This window comes from Patagioenas fasciata, chromosome 13 (assembly GCF_037038585.1).
Source record: "Patagioenas fasciata isolate bPatFas1 chromosome 13, bPatFas1.hap1, whole genome shotgun sequence".
Classification (NCBI taxonomy): Eukaryota; Metazoa; Chordata; class Aves; order Columbiformes; family Columbidae; genus Patagioenas; species Patagioenas fasciata.
Window position 1 is genome coordinate 24,055,840 of NC_092532.1, and position 12,675 is coordinate 24,068,514.

General features: G+C 39.9%; 1 long non-coding RNA gene across 2 annotated transcripts in view; it reads left to right on the forward strand.

Annotated features, from left to right (window-relative positions):
• LOC139829046 (uncharacterized) overlaps nt 1–12,675 on the forward strand; it is a 56,644-nt gene that overhangs the window by 31,931 nt on the left and 12,038 nt on the right. Inside the window, exons 1-2 of one of the 2 annotated variants that reach the window (XR_011741262.1) lie at nt 2,947–3,068; nt 10,175–10,268. This is a non-coding gene — a long non-coding RNA (uncharacterized lncRNA). Of the gene's footprint in view, nt 1–2,946; nt 3,069–10,174; nt 10,269–12,675 lie in introns of those variants that run through there. The other variant, XR_011741263.1, reaches the window with a different exon arrangement.

Genomic DNA, 12,675 nt, shown 5'->3' on the forward strand with positions numbered 1-12,675 from the left:
AGTCCAGTTACATTTAGAATTTAGAAAATCAAAGTCCAGCTAATAAGAAGATCCTTAGAAGAATATATGAGATTAAATAGTTAAGCTGCAAACACTGATGAGTACACATCTCTTTTTAAGCCAGGCATTTTGAAATGAAGGTTTATTTGAGTTTGTTGTGCAAAGAATGGATTATGCATGAACGTCAGTCTGGGATATTGGGGGTTTATTTATCGAAAAGTATTCTGTCTGCTACTGTGAACAGATTGCTAATCCAAGCATGTGCATTGTCGTCTTTTATTTCCCCATTAATCAGCTTTGCACTGTGATCAACATTCTAGCTTTTGCTTTTTGCTGATTAATACACTTGAGATGTTAAAAAGAAATACACCCTTTACAAGGTAGAAATCCAGTATTGCCAGGGTAAATCCACCAAATCTTTAGCTGCCGAGTGTTTTTAAGCTAATGAGTGCACCTAATTGGCATGCCACAAATCTGTACTTTTGCACTGGCGAATCTGTAGGGTTTTTGGTGCTGCAGATAAGGTAGGAGTGCAGTACAGCCATTGCGACACCCTGGGTGCAGCAAGAGACCAGATCACAACTTGCTCAGGTTGTTCTAGTGTTTCCAGCTATGCTTTAAAGGAAAAGGTTTTTCCAGTAGCTGTTCTCTACACTGCATCAAAGATCATGTTTCACAAGAGCTTGATTCATATTTAGACCCCGAAGTTAAATGATATTTTAAAGTACATAAACTGATTGGAATTTGTTAGTTGATCATCGTTTTAGGAAAATTAGCTGCTCCCTTTTCTATCCTAAATGGAAACTGCTGACTTTGAAAAACCTCTCCCTGTAATTGTGTGCTTGGGTTGCTAGCAGAGCAGAAGGCTGAAATTCCAGGTTTGAAATGGTAAAGCACAAAGCCCACAATTTCAGCGGGTTTTGAAACAGCGATTTTGAATCTGGTCATTTGCTTTCATGTTCTTTGTTCTTGGATATTTAAAGTTTGCACATATGGTTGTGATACTGTATGATACTACGGTGACCTTGGACTAGTTAGTGGTGTTAGCCTCAAAGCCTAGACCGCTGTCCTAATAATACAGGAGTGGCTCGTTAGTCCGGGCTTATGCTACTATCTCTGAATCGTTTTGCATCCTTCTTATAAATGTAACATGATTTCTAACTGCAGTAACACGAGTAAAATGAAGGCTTCTCAGACTGATTGATAATTGTCATCTTATGTAGCCGTATGTATCTGGATGCTAAGATTAGAGACAGATCTCTCTAATACTTACTATTTGTATTTGATTTTTTACCATCAATCCTTGGACACAATGCCACATAATTTCTGTATAATACATTAGAAGCACCGTAACACTGTGACAGCACAACAGTGAACATGGCCCTTTCGTTAATGGTCTGCTGGCATTAGCTGCCCGTGAAGAAGCTGACTAGTCTTCCACCTTCCATTTTGCCTCTTAGGTTACCGGGAACACTGGCACCCATTGACCATCCGAATAAGAGTGGCATTTGTCAGGAACTGAGCCCCCTGATGAGGAGTACAGGCCAGCAGCTGCTCGTTAGAGCCACAGCAGTGTGACATCTTATCAATAGATGACATTATCCCAGCTATGATTTTGTCATCTCAGAGACCCAACAGGTTTACTAGGAGATTGTTTTATTTTAAAAACAGAGGAAACTTCCTTCCACCAAAGGACACCATAAATCAGCATGTGTGTATGGGGAAGGAAAAAAGCCTGTATTTTTGGTTTGCCACAAAGTTGTTTGCAATGCAAAACTGCCTGTAATTTGAACATACAAAGACAAGCCTGATCGCTGTGTTTGAGGGAAAGCTATTTTTGACACTTTGACCTCCTTGAGTCATAGTTTTAACCACATTGTCTTTGTGGAGCCCACATCTTTGTGAGGTGCTGCTGCTACCAAAATAGCTCTGGTTAGTATCTTGGTTGCCTGACTGTGCTTAGAACACCATGGGCTTTTTTCCTGTGTTAGTGGAGAAAACCATCTTATCCAGCTACAGAGCCTTATTGCAGGCTGAGCGGCTACCCAGAGAGAAGAGAAATGGTGCTAAGAAGATCAATAAGGCTGTAACTGTTTAACCACAGTTATTTTTGCTTGCCAAATGAACTAGATGTTAAAGTACGTGTTTTTACCATGTAAAATACTGAATTGAAATGTCGAACAGTGAGATTCATTATCCCAAGGTTGTCTGGCCTTAGCAGTTTAAGACATTAGGAGGTGGAATAGACTTCTGAAGAAAAATGGCTGATACAGCAGTAACAGAGATAAATTCAAGGTTAGTTCAGAGTTAAGACTAAATATTAATATAAAGAAAAGAAAGCATATCAAGGCATCTGAAGGCAGCCATGGCAACCACATAACTTCTCTGTCCTGCAATTACATTGTGATTTTGAACATTTTAGATTTTGGTCTCAATTTAGATGAAATTGAATTGTCTTTACTCTTGTTTCCTTGCCTTTATATGCAGGCAGCTATGAGCATTGCCTTCCACTGACTGAGTTATTTCTCTACAAGATCTTGCTTTATCGCCCGTTTTGAAAGGAGAGGCTCTCATTTTTTATTCTTGGGGTAGAGCTGAAAAGAAGTGCATGCCAGTTCCTACCCAGAGATTATTGTGTGCTTTATTACTGGATTCATGCATCAGACATCAGTGTAGCTTAAAAATACTCTGCCGGCCAGTTCCTACTTAAAGGTTTTCGAGCTGTTACAAGGCATATGAAATACAGGTCCAATGTAAAGGTTTTTGTGCAGCCATGCATCACAAATATAATACCTAGGTGAATCACAGATATTTATTTACAGGTCTAAAAATATACTTAGTAGTTGCCTGGTGAATAAAATATACTGGTTGCTTAGAAAGCTCCAAACCCTGAGCAGGAAAGCTTTCACCATTGGGTCCACTGTGATTAGAAAAGGCTACTGTTAAAAATTAAGCCAAGAGTCCACAGCCGTGACGTGGGGAGTACAACTGCACTGATACGTGTGCGGTCTTGGGACTGGAATCTTGGCTCCTTAATGGAGAAAGAAGGTAAAAGACAGAAAAGACCAGTAAGTGAAGAAGTTTCCATCACTTGATAACTGTGTGTTGATTATGATCCATGTCTGGTGCATTTAATTTATACGTCTGACCATAACGCTTGTTTATGCAGATAAATGTTTAAATATCTAAATTGCGTCCTGCACTGCAGATTATGAAATACAGTGTACCGAAGTATGAATATGTGCAGGACAAAATGCAGTAAAATATCGCAGTGTTCAAGGCAGATGTCAGTGGGTTTGTAGTCTGGGAATCGGGGCTTTCGGAGGATCCAGATCTCGCGGTGGTGAGGCCGATGTTCCAGTTCTGCACAAGGCTGGTTCGGGGCGCCCTTCTCTCTGTCCCTTCCCCGCACTGCTCAGCAGGACAGGCCTGTCTGGAGAACAAGACCGGCTTGGAAACCATTCAGGACTGCTCGTGCAAAAGTACAAACTATTATTAACATGTCTGGAAACCAGAGTTTAATATTATCTTTGCAGTCCTTTCTTGCCATGCTCACGAAATCTAACTGTGCTGCCAAGGATTGTGGGGAAGCGACTACATGAAGGCTGTGGGGTAGGCTGAAGGCTGATCTCTATTTTTGGGTGAGTTCTTCCTTTGATAACTGGATATCTCTCACAAAAAATACGCAAGAATTCTACTAGCAGTTGTATTCAAAAAAAGTCTTATAGAATTATAAAATTAAGACCAATACATGTAAGACATGATGTAAATAGCTCCAGTGTAATAAAGTCACTCTTAAATAAGAAAAAACATCTTTAGAAATAATCACGTTTTAGGAAGCAAGGGAAAAATTGTTTCATTAAATACAAATAGTGCCTGCTATGTTTTCTGCTCACCTGATGCGTAGATGAGGTTCTTAGGGACATGGCTTAGTGCCAGGTTCAGCTTAACGGTTCGACTCGATCTCGAGCGTCTCTTCCACCCAAGGCGATTCTGTGATTCTGACAAAGGGAAAAACGTCGTTTGTGTGAAAAAAATGTGTTCGTTAGATATATTATATTTTACTTAATGGATAATTCTTTTTTGTTCACATGCCTTTACCTGTAGTATGTATATGAACAAACATATTATGTTAAGTGATTGAGGCATCAGTTGAGAATAATGCTTGCTTAGCTTCTGAGCCTTGTGGTTTATTTCGACTGTCAATGATCCAACATTACTTATGGAAAAATGAGGTCTGGGCAACTACACCTCGACTTCATATTCTTACTGATTTTTAATATTAAAAAACCACTGTGTTGCTATCAGTTCCAGGTTCCAGATTTGATAATCGCATCAAGTGCTCTAAACTTTGAATTAAAATAATTTTTTACAGGGCTGCATCGGTAGTGACAGTAAAACTCGATGGTGCTATTTTGCAAAGCTTGGGGAAAAAAGCATAACTTCAAACTTATGACTCCTGTGGTTATTGAGCATATATTGAATAGATATTTAGTGTATAATAAAACCTGATAGGATTAATTTAGCAGTACATTGAAGAGAAACAACTACCTATGAATAGTGTATGAAATTTATTCTTCAAAGGCCTATTTCAGAAGTTGAGCCAGCGTATTTAATACTGTTCTATCACCTCGGTAGCCTTCGGGCACCTGTCAAAACAGACCTGAAGCATACCTGACGGAAACAAGAGGAGGAGCTGAAGTGGAAGTGTTGGTCTGTGGACTGCAGCGGCTGTTTCGATGGCCGCTCTGGTACAGGCCAGCGATGTTTGCGCCCTTCAGGACCCAGTTGGTGGTGCGATGTGCCATCTAGCGTTCAACTGCCCGAAGGAGCCGAGCTGCCAAATCCTGACACCGGCTTCATCCACGGGACACTGGGAGCTGGTGGTTTTCTGAGATGTTCGGTGTTCAGGAATACACTGTGTATATACAGTAAAGAGACAATGTTTTACTGAATGATTACTTTAGTATTTGCACCCAGTGCTCTGCTCACTGACCCTTGTTGTCTGTGGATACATATCTATTCAAAATCTGTCTGCCCAGCTACAGCCGTGCTGTTTGATGTTCATGCCCCAGGTAATGCTGCTATCTGCAATGTCCTTTGTAAGAGTGCGTGCTTTATGTTATATTTATGAAGAAGTTACATTACAAACAGAAGCAGTTTCTAAGGGCTTCGAAATGCATCTAGCTGGAGAGGGAAGAATTCAATAACCCCAGAGGTTTTGTAAGGAATACTCATTTTGTAATGCAATGGAACATCCTTGTGATAAGCTGAATATGACAACAGTGACTTACTGTGCTTGTGTCATACCAACAGAGGTGGGACGCCATGCATTCAAGTAGAATGTTGTTTAAAAGTGTGTTTTTCTGAGGAAAAAAAGGCTTCTGTATTTGGGCTGGGGGACCACGGGGTGTCAAAAACTTGAAAAACTGAGACTAACAGTGCCACAGGGAGCAATTTTCTTTCATTTCCTTAGTTTAAATACAAAATTATGTTCAAAATTATTATCCCAGTGTTTGGAATTGAACATTCAAAACTCAGGACAAAATGTGCAGATGAGTTAGTTTTCTCTGAATCAGGCAACCAAACTGGGGGATGTGATTCTGCCTCCCAGTTGAGATTCAATCAAAAGTAAGATTGAAATAATATCTCCTAAGTCCTATTTCAGTAAAGGTTTAAAACACACTTGTTTGCTTTGCTGAATCAGAGCCATAGGGTGGCTTTGTCATTGGATGCTATGCTGTGTATCCACCAAGTGGTCAGTAAATAGCCAGAACTTATAGGTTTTGTCACCAATCCACACTGTGGATTTAACTAGAAAAGTGTAATTTGATGAGCATCCATTTTAAATCAAATGTGAATTTCAACCCTAAAATCAAGGATAGTGGGCTGAAGAGGTTACATGTTGATCTATGCGAAAGGGATGGATTGAAATACACCCCACCGTGGTGTTCTGTCATGCTCTGATTAAACCTGGAAAAGAACTCATAATGTATCTCCCCACTTAACATTCATCTTAAAGTCGTCCTTGCTTTAAAAGAACTAAAGCTTCCTTCTGAAAGCCAGCGTTTTTGTCCAAAGGGCAGCGCCACTGTGTAAGTGATGTTAAACCAGAGCTTTGAGGATGAAAACCTCTTAATTCTTATGAGCTTCTGAAAGATACTGTTAAAATGCAGGAAAGAAAGTTTTCCAGAACTGTGATTTTAAGGAAATGAAAGAGAGTCTTGCTATTTTAAAAGGAATATCTTGTTGCTTAGTAAGCTTGATCTTCAAAGCAACAACGACAAAGAATTTTAGCAGTTCTCAAAGAATCTGAATTAATTATAGGAATGGACTTTCCCTGTTTTGATCCATCGTTGGGTATGTCAGCCCGTTGTTGGCATCTTAGAACATACGTAGAAGCTATTTTGGTGTTAAAGTCCTTTTACAAGGTTGATTTTATTATTACCTGGTACTTATTTTTTCCCTTCTCACACAGTAACTCACATAAGGATATGTCATCATTTTATCAAAACAAGCAAGCAGAAATGAAGGTACTCACTGTGTTGTGTCAATTTTCTAAATTAGCATCATTTTTAACAGTTTCAGGCAGTGTAGAAGCAGCCATCTAATCTGAGATGGGAACTATTTAAAGTCCTTGTCAGCCAAAGATAACTTCCCCTGGTTCAAGCTGAAGAAGGGAAATGGCTTTTACAGTGAGTAATCTTACTATGATGGCAAGCTTCAGAATCACTGTATTTATGAGTTAGCAGCATTTGTAGTAATAGAGTATATATGGAAAAGATTAAATTATATCTCTTACGAAAATGCAGTACTATTCAAAAGTCAATGTCAGGTGATATACAATAGAAAACTGCAGATCTTGCTTTTTTAATTAATTGAATACATTAATTGTAAACAGAGTAACTCAGAAACCGCTTCTATTTGTATATGTATAGTCCAATTCTAACAGCACTCTTGTTGCATGTTAAATTTTGTCTTCCGGGTTTCTGTAAACTGTGCTATACCCTGTCCACAGCCGGACGTGAACTGTTGGCAGCAGTGGTCGTTGGTCCACTTCAGGTCTTTCGTAGTTACAGGCTGAAGGGAGCCCTGACCAACCGCCTCGGAAGTCATGAACTTCGCCTCTTCGCAGTAACGTGAACGTGACTCCTCCTTTCAGAAGGGAGGGTTTCAGCTGCCCAGCACACCAGCCCGGACAGGGGCTCAGCACTGGTCAGTGCATTGGAGTGTCTCTAAGTCAGAGAAAGTAAATTTTGCTGTCATATCAATTGTAGGAAGAGTTTTCCAGAAGCTAGTATTTGCTGCTTAGAGCAAAGCCAAAAGGCGAATCATACGTTCCACTATCGCTCAACCAAATTGATGTTATACACCTGTTCAGTGGATTTTCATATAGATGTGCCACTCATATTCAGAGTTTTTAAATATTTATTAAGTACGCACATGAATTTAGAATTATCTGAGAAATTCGGATTCACCGAGATTGAAAAATGTTATCTTACAAAATTAGGTTTTATGGGAGTCAGAATAAGAGTAAGAGTAAGAGTGTGAAAGAGTGAATTGTCCTGCAGATCATTAGCAAATCTGTCTGTGGAACTCTGATTTCCCACTATTTATTGGTAGTGATGGTGTGAGGATTGCGTGTAGCAGAAGGAGCTCAGCTTGACTGTTCAGATCCCAGATGGAGCTTGAGCTGCTGGCATTTAAAAATTCTATATTTGACTTACAAATTCCTGGAAATGTTGACGCAGAGAAATAATCATGGAACAAGAAGAGATCAGAAAACTGGAGAAGTAGAACTCAGATGAATATCTTACCTTCCACTTCAGATAATGTTTTCTTGATGCTTCCGGTGTCTGACTAACAGCTTGGAATGTCAAGTAGAGTACAATATGGCGTCTATACCTAAGGACAGGATGCTATTCATGCAAGTTATTCATTTATAGAGTTCTTCGATGCATGTTAAGTCACATTAAGACATGAAATACCTTTTTTATGTCAAGATTTCCAAAAATCTTTAATGACATTCTCGTGGACATATGAAAAGAAGGAACCGATGAAACATTTCTAGAACACTGCCACATTGGCACCTTCTTTCTCTGTCGACCATCTCAAAGTACTTGTGTAGAAGCTGTGTGCCGTCTGCGGTTACTGATGGAGCCCTGGCCTCTTGTCATGGGAGAGGTGACTCTGCCTCCTCTGCTGCCTTTCGAGGAAATGGGAGGAAGAAATACACCTCCAGTTTTGTTGAATGAAAAAATACTGCTCCAAGTATCGTTGCTGTGGCTCTGTATGTCTGCAGGCCTCTCTGCTGGAGGAAATGTGGATAGTGCTGTGTGTTTTGTCAAGGGGTGATGCTGTGAGAGAAGGCAGGCTGCAAAATAGGCAGAGGAGGCTTGAAAAGGTCCTGTAAATAAGGAAGGAGGGAAGGTAGGTAGGTAGGTAGGCTGGTTTACAATGGGCAGGAAGAATGAATGAGTGAGTGAGTGTTGTGAGTATGTTTAGAGGAAAACGAAACAAAAGAGAGGACCTGGTAAGAAGATAGGAAATTCCAAATGAAAGGTAAAGAATATGAAGATGAGGGAAGAGTTCCGGCACCGCTGGGAGGCTGACCGGGAAGCAAGTGGTGCTCTGCAGAATCCTTAAAAAACAAGTGTAATGCAAAATTCTCAATGAAACCTCATGACAGGTCAGGGCACGTGAGGCTTTAAGGTAGCCTTATGCTTTGGGGTGTTTGCTGTCCACCCTGACAGAACAGGTACAGAAACCATCCAAAAGTGTGCTGCCTGTCATGTGTGATCTCCTACTTTTGCTGAGAACCTGTTTCCATAGCAACATTGCTATCGCTTTATAGCCTGGGTATGTAAGCATAGCAAATCAAATTTACATTTGTATGTGTGCACATACTTTTTTTGCCTGAATAATCACACACACTTACTGTGTGGGTATTTGGATTGCATATTGTGTGTGTCTTTTGGAGCCCAGGACACTTGGTTGGGCAAAAATCAATTTTATACCAGCTCTCTATGTATTAGTGAAAAATACAAGGGTAGTGTGCAGTAGTAGGAAATGCGGTGTGCTGCAGCCTTCCCACACGTGAATTCACGCGAGTGCAGTGTAGCTGTAGTTCCACGGCTCTTTCACCAAGCTGTGGAGTGTTTCCGTGGGACACAGCAGCTGCCCAGGACCAGCTTGTGTCTCCTGAGTCTCAGTTTTACTGTGCAGAACAGGCAGTTGTTTCTCAGCAGCTGCAGCAAAAGGAGTGCGTGGCTTTCTCACAGGTGAATTTAGTGGAATAAATAAGTAAACACTTACGTGCCTTTTATGTGGCTTTACAGGGCAGCTTCGGATACTTTAAATATTCCGTACTTCATTCAGTACTTTGAAATATACTGTGTATTACAAGCATAGGATAGGATAAAATTATAGAACTGCAGTTTGTATGGATTTATTAAGGCTCTCTGCATCTCCTCAGGGCTGAGTGTTATGATTGACAGCAGTCACGCTAATACATATTTAGCAGGCTGAGTAGCTCCACGACGAGCACTGCTCTTACTCGTTTTCCTCCTCATCGGCATCGTTTAAGGAACTGCACTGTCATAAAGAAAAAGAGCAAGAACAGAAAACAGCTGTCCTTTGCTTCAAGTTTACATGCTGTGCTAACAGTCTCTTGGTATGTACAAGGCAATAGAGATAAATTGTTTTTATGTATCTGCTGGAAAGAAGAACTTCTGTGTACTTTTGGAGCAGTTATGGTATGAGTTGGGTCTGAGGCTTTTTCTTTCTTTGTACTAAACATTATAACAGATTCTTAAAAGAACTGGGACCTCTCTTGGTAGAGATTTGTTGAGGCCAAATTACAGGAACAGCTGCTGCAGAGCTGGTGTATGTGATGCAGCTCCGTTGCCGGGGAATGTGAATGGCTATCTCCTGCCGCTTTCCTGGTTTTCTGGTATTCTGACATTCTCCTGAAATGCACCCAAATACCAGCTTGTATGGCCAGCCATGCCAGTTGCCGATGTAACGGTACTCTGTAATTCAGTGCCTTGTGTTGAAGGTAGGAGTAGAATAAATTTTGCATTAATTTCCTTGTTCTAGAAAGACTATTACTTGATCTAAGAGAATTCTGTGGTGGTGATGGGGTTTTTAACTATATATAAATTCTTTTTTTTAGCCATTAGCAAAAAAGAGAAGACATGAGATGGAATATAGCAGAAATGTGAATAAAGGAAGAGGACCTGATTGACCTATTGCAGAACAGTTTCAAGGTAATTTATCAACATTTCTAAAAATATATAGAATTGCCAGTTATGGTATGAGACTCCTCCTTTACCATCTTATTTCCAAGCTGAAGGAGTACAATTAGCTTACTTTTAGATTTGTAAATCCAACAGATTGTTAGTTATTGCACTTGGGTCCCAAATGGAAATATTTGAGGAGCCACTGTTCTAAATGTTAGCCTAGGTTTGCACAAAGTTCATTTAGATTAGAGAGCATGGTTACTTTGGATTCTGCTTCTGTCTAGTGTCTTGTTTAGAAGAAAAAAGATACAGCTGGCAAATCGTGTTGCAGCGTGATACAGAGAACTCGGGATGTGGGGAATTACTCGCATCCTACGAGAATTCTTTTTGATACAACATTGCCCTGAGCAACCAGTCCTTAGGAGATAAAGGTGAACCACCTGATACAAAGAAACATGGGCAATTTTGTAGTCATTCCAAGTCCAAGCATTTCATAAGCCTTGTAATAATGATTGAAAAACATATAAAGCAAATAGTGCTACATAATACAAAGTTAAAAGCACCTACCAGGTGCTGGCAGTTACTAAGGTACCTGCTGGTTGCCTTGTCTCTGCAACATTCCCTAGAGTACAGGTGTCTCCTAACAAATGTGTGCTAGTGCTTCAGAAAACAAGGCCATAGGAGGTGGAGTTTTTAACCTCCCAAAGCAGTCTGAACTCTTTCCAAGTGCATGAAGAAAAGCTATATTATTTTATTACATACATTATTAGAAATGTTACCTGGTCCTTTGAATAATTTGCTCTACCAATACAGAATAAACAAGTATATGTAAGTAAGCCGATTCTAGCAATTCTTCAAGATATAGTTCTATGTCTGAGGCAACATTTCCATGTAAGTCTCTTTATTTACCCTACGTTAAGGGAGTCCATCCAACTTCGACAGAAAAAAAGTAAAACCAAAAAGCATGAATAATGAGATATTGAGTTTAACGTGTAGCTACACTTCAGCATTTTCCAGTCCTCAGTTTCTAGGGACATTACATTTTGATTTGCATCGCTTTTAAAATGTAGCAACACTTGACTGATGAAAAATGTGCCAAGGTTCTAAACCTCAGCATATCACGATAGAAACCAGGTTTAGTAGTCTGTGTGCTGAATTCCTAGAACCAGGCAAAGTGGGAAGCATTAACTAAGGGATCTTTTATATTGCTTGCTTCTCTTTTAGTCAGGTAATTATGAAAATATAAATGGTAGCATATGTAATAATAATAATTATAATGTAGTAATGACTGAACCAAAGCTGCCAACTTTGTACATAAACTTGCACAAATCACATAACTCCGCACCCCTCCCTCAGTCCCGCTGTGCATGGTGCTAATGCTACCTGTGTGTCATGATCGACTGTAGCTTCAAACTGCATGAACTTCTTTAGCCAGTGAAAGGAAGGGCAAAGGGCTCTCTGCTCCAAAGGGAGCAGGATGATATCCAGTGTTTGTTTACTACTACATAAATGCTAAGAGAGTGCCCCATCTGATTCTTTTCATTTACAATTTGCTATATAAAAACTTGTAGCCTGCTTCACCTACTTCTGTGCCTGCCTACATGAAGCAGGCCAGAACCCTGGGTTAGTAAAGAACAAGTTGCACAGATTCAGATCAGATAGGTTATCTTGACATGTAGACCTTGTACTGTATAACAATGTTACCTTTCTGAAAGGTATTACATGAAAATCCTACTGAATTCTAGAAACAGGTATTTAAGGGTTAGCGGATTGTTTCTGCAGGGAGCTGCCAGCATCACATCAGCCCCAACCTGACAAGCATGTGTTGCTATGGCAATGGAGACTATCGAGTGTTAACGTGCTGCATCAGCTATGTGACAAATAGGAAACCTAAGACCTGTGATACACATTTTCATTTTTTTAAATGTGTATGCTACGCTTTTCCCTCAACAATTCCATAGCAATGAACCCTTTTTTCTTCTAATACTTTCATTGGTCGTGAGTTCACTTCGGCAAGCTTCCCACTCACCTACAGCGTGTCTACAAATAGAACTACTGAAGAAAAAAGAGCACGGTTTCTTACAGGTTGCAGGTTCATTGATGCTCCTATTAAACAGTGGATGCTTGTATACTATTTCATTAACGATTTTAAGACAATTGTTTGTATAACTGATGTTAAAGGGCAGCAAAGTTGGATTTACAGTAATGATGTTTTGTGTTAAAGCAAAAAAAAAACCAAACACCATATATGTAAGCTGTGCTATGTGCAGCTGTGTATGCAATGAACTTTCTATTTCACTTTAGCTTCTCTTTGTTCCCTTGCGTGTCTTGATAAATAATTGTCTGCTAAATGACAAAATACAACCTGAGTAGAGAGGAAAAAAAGAAAATTGCCATCACGTGAATGAGATGGATACTTCGGGTCTTTGATCCT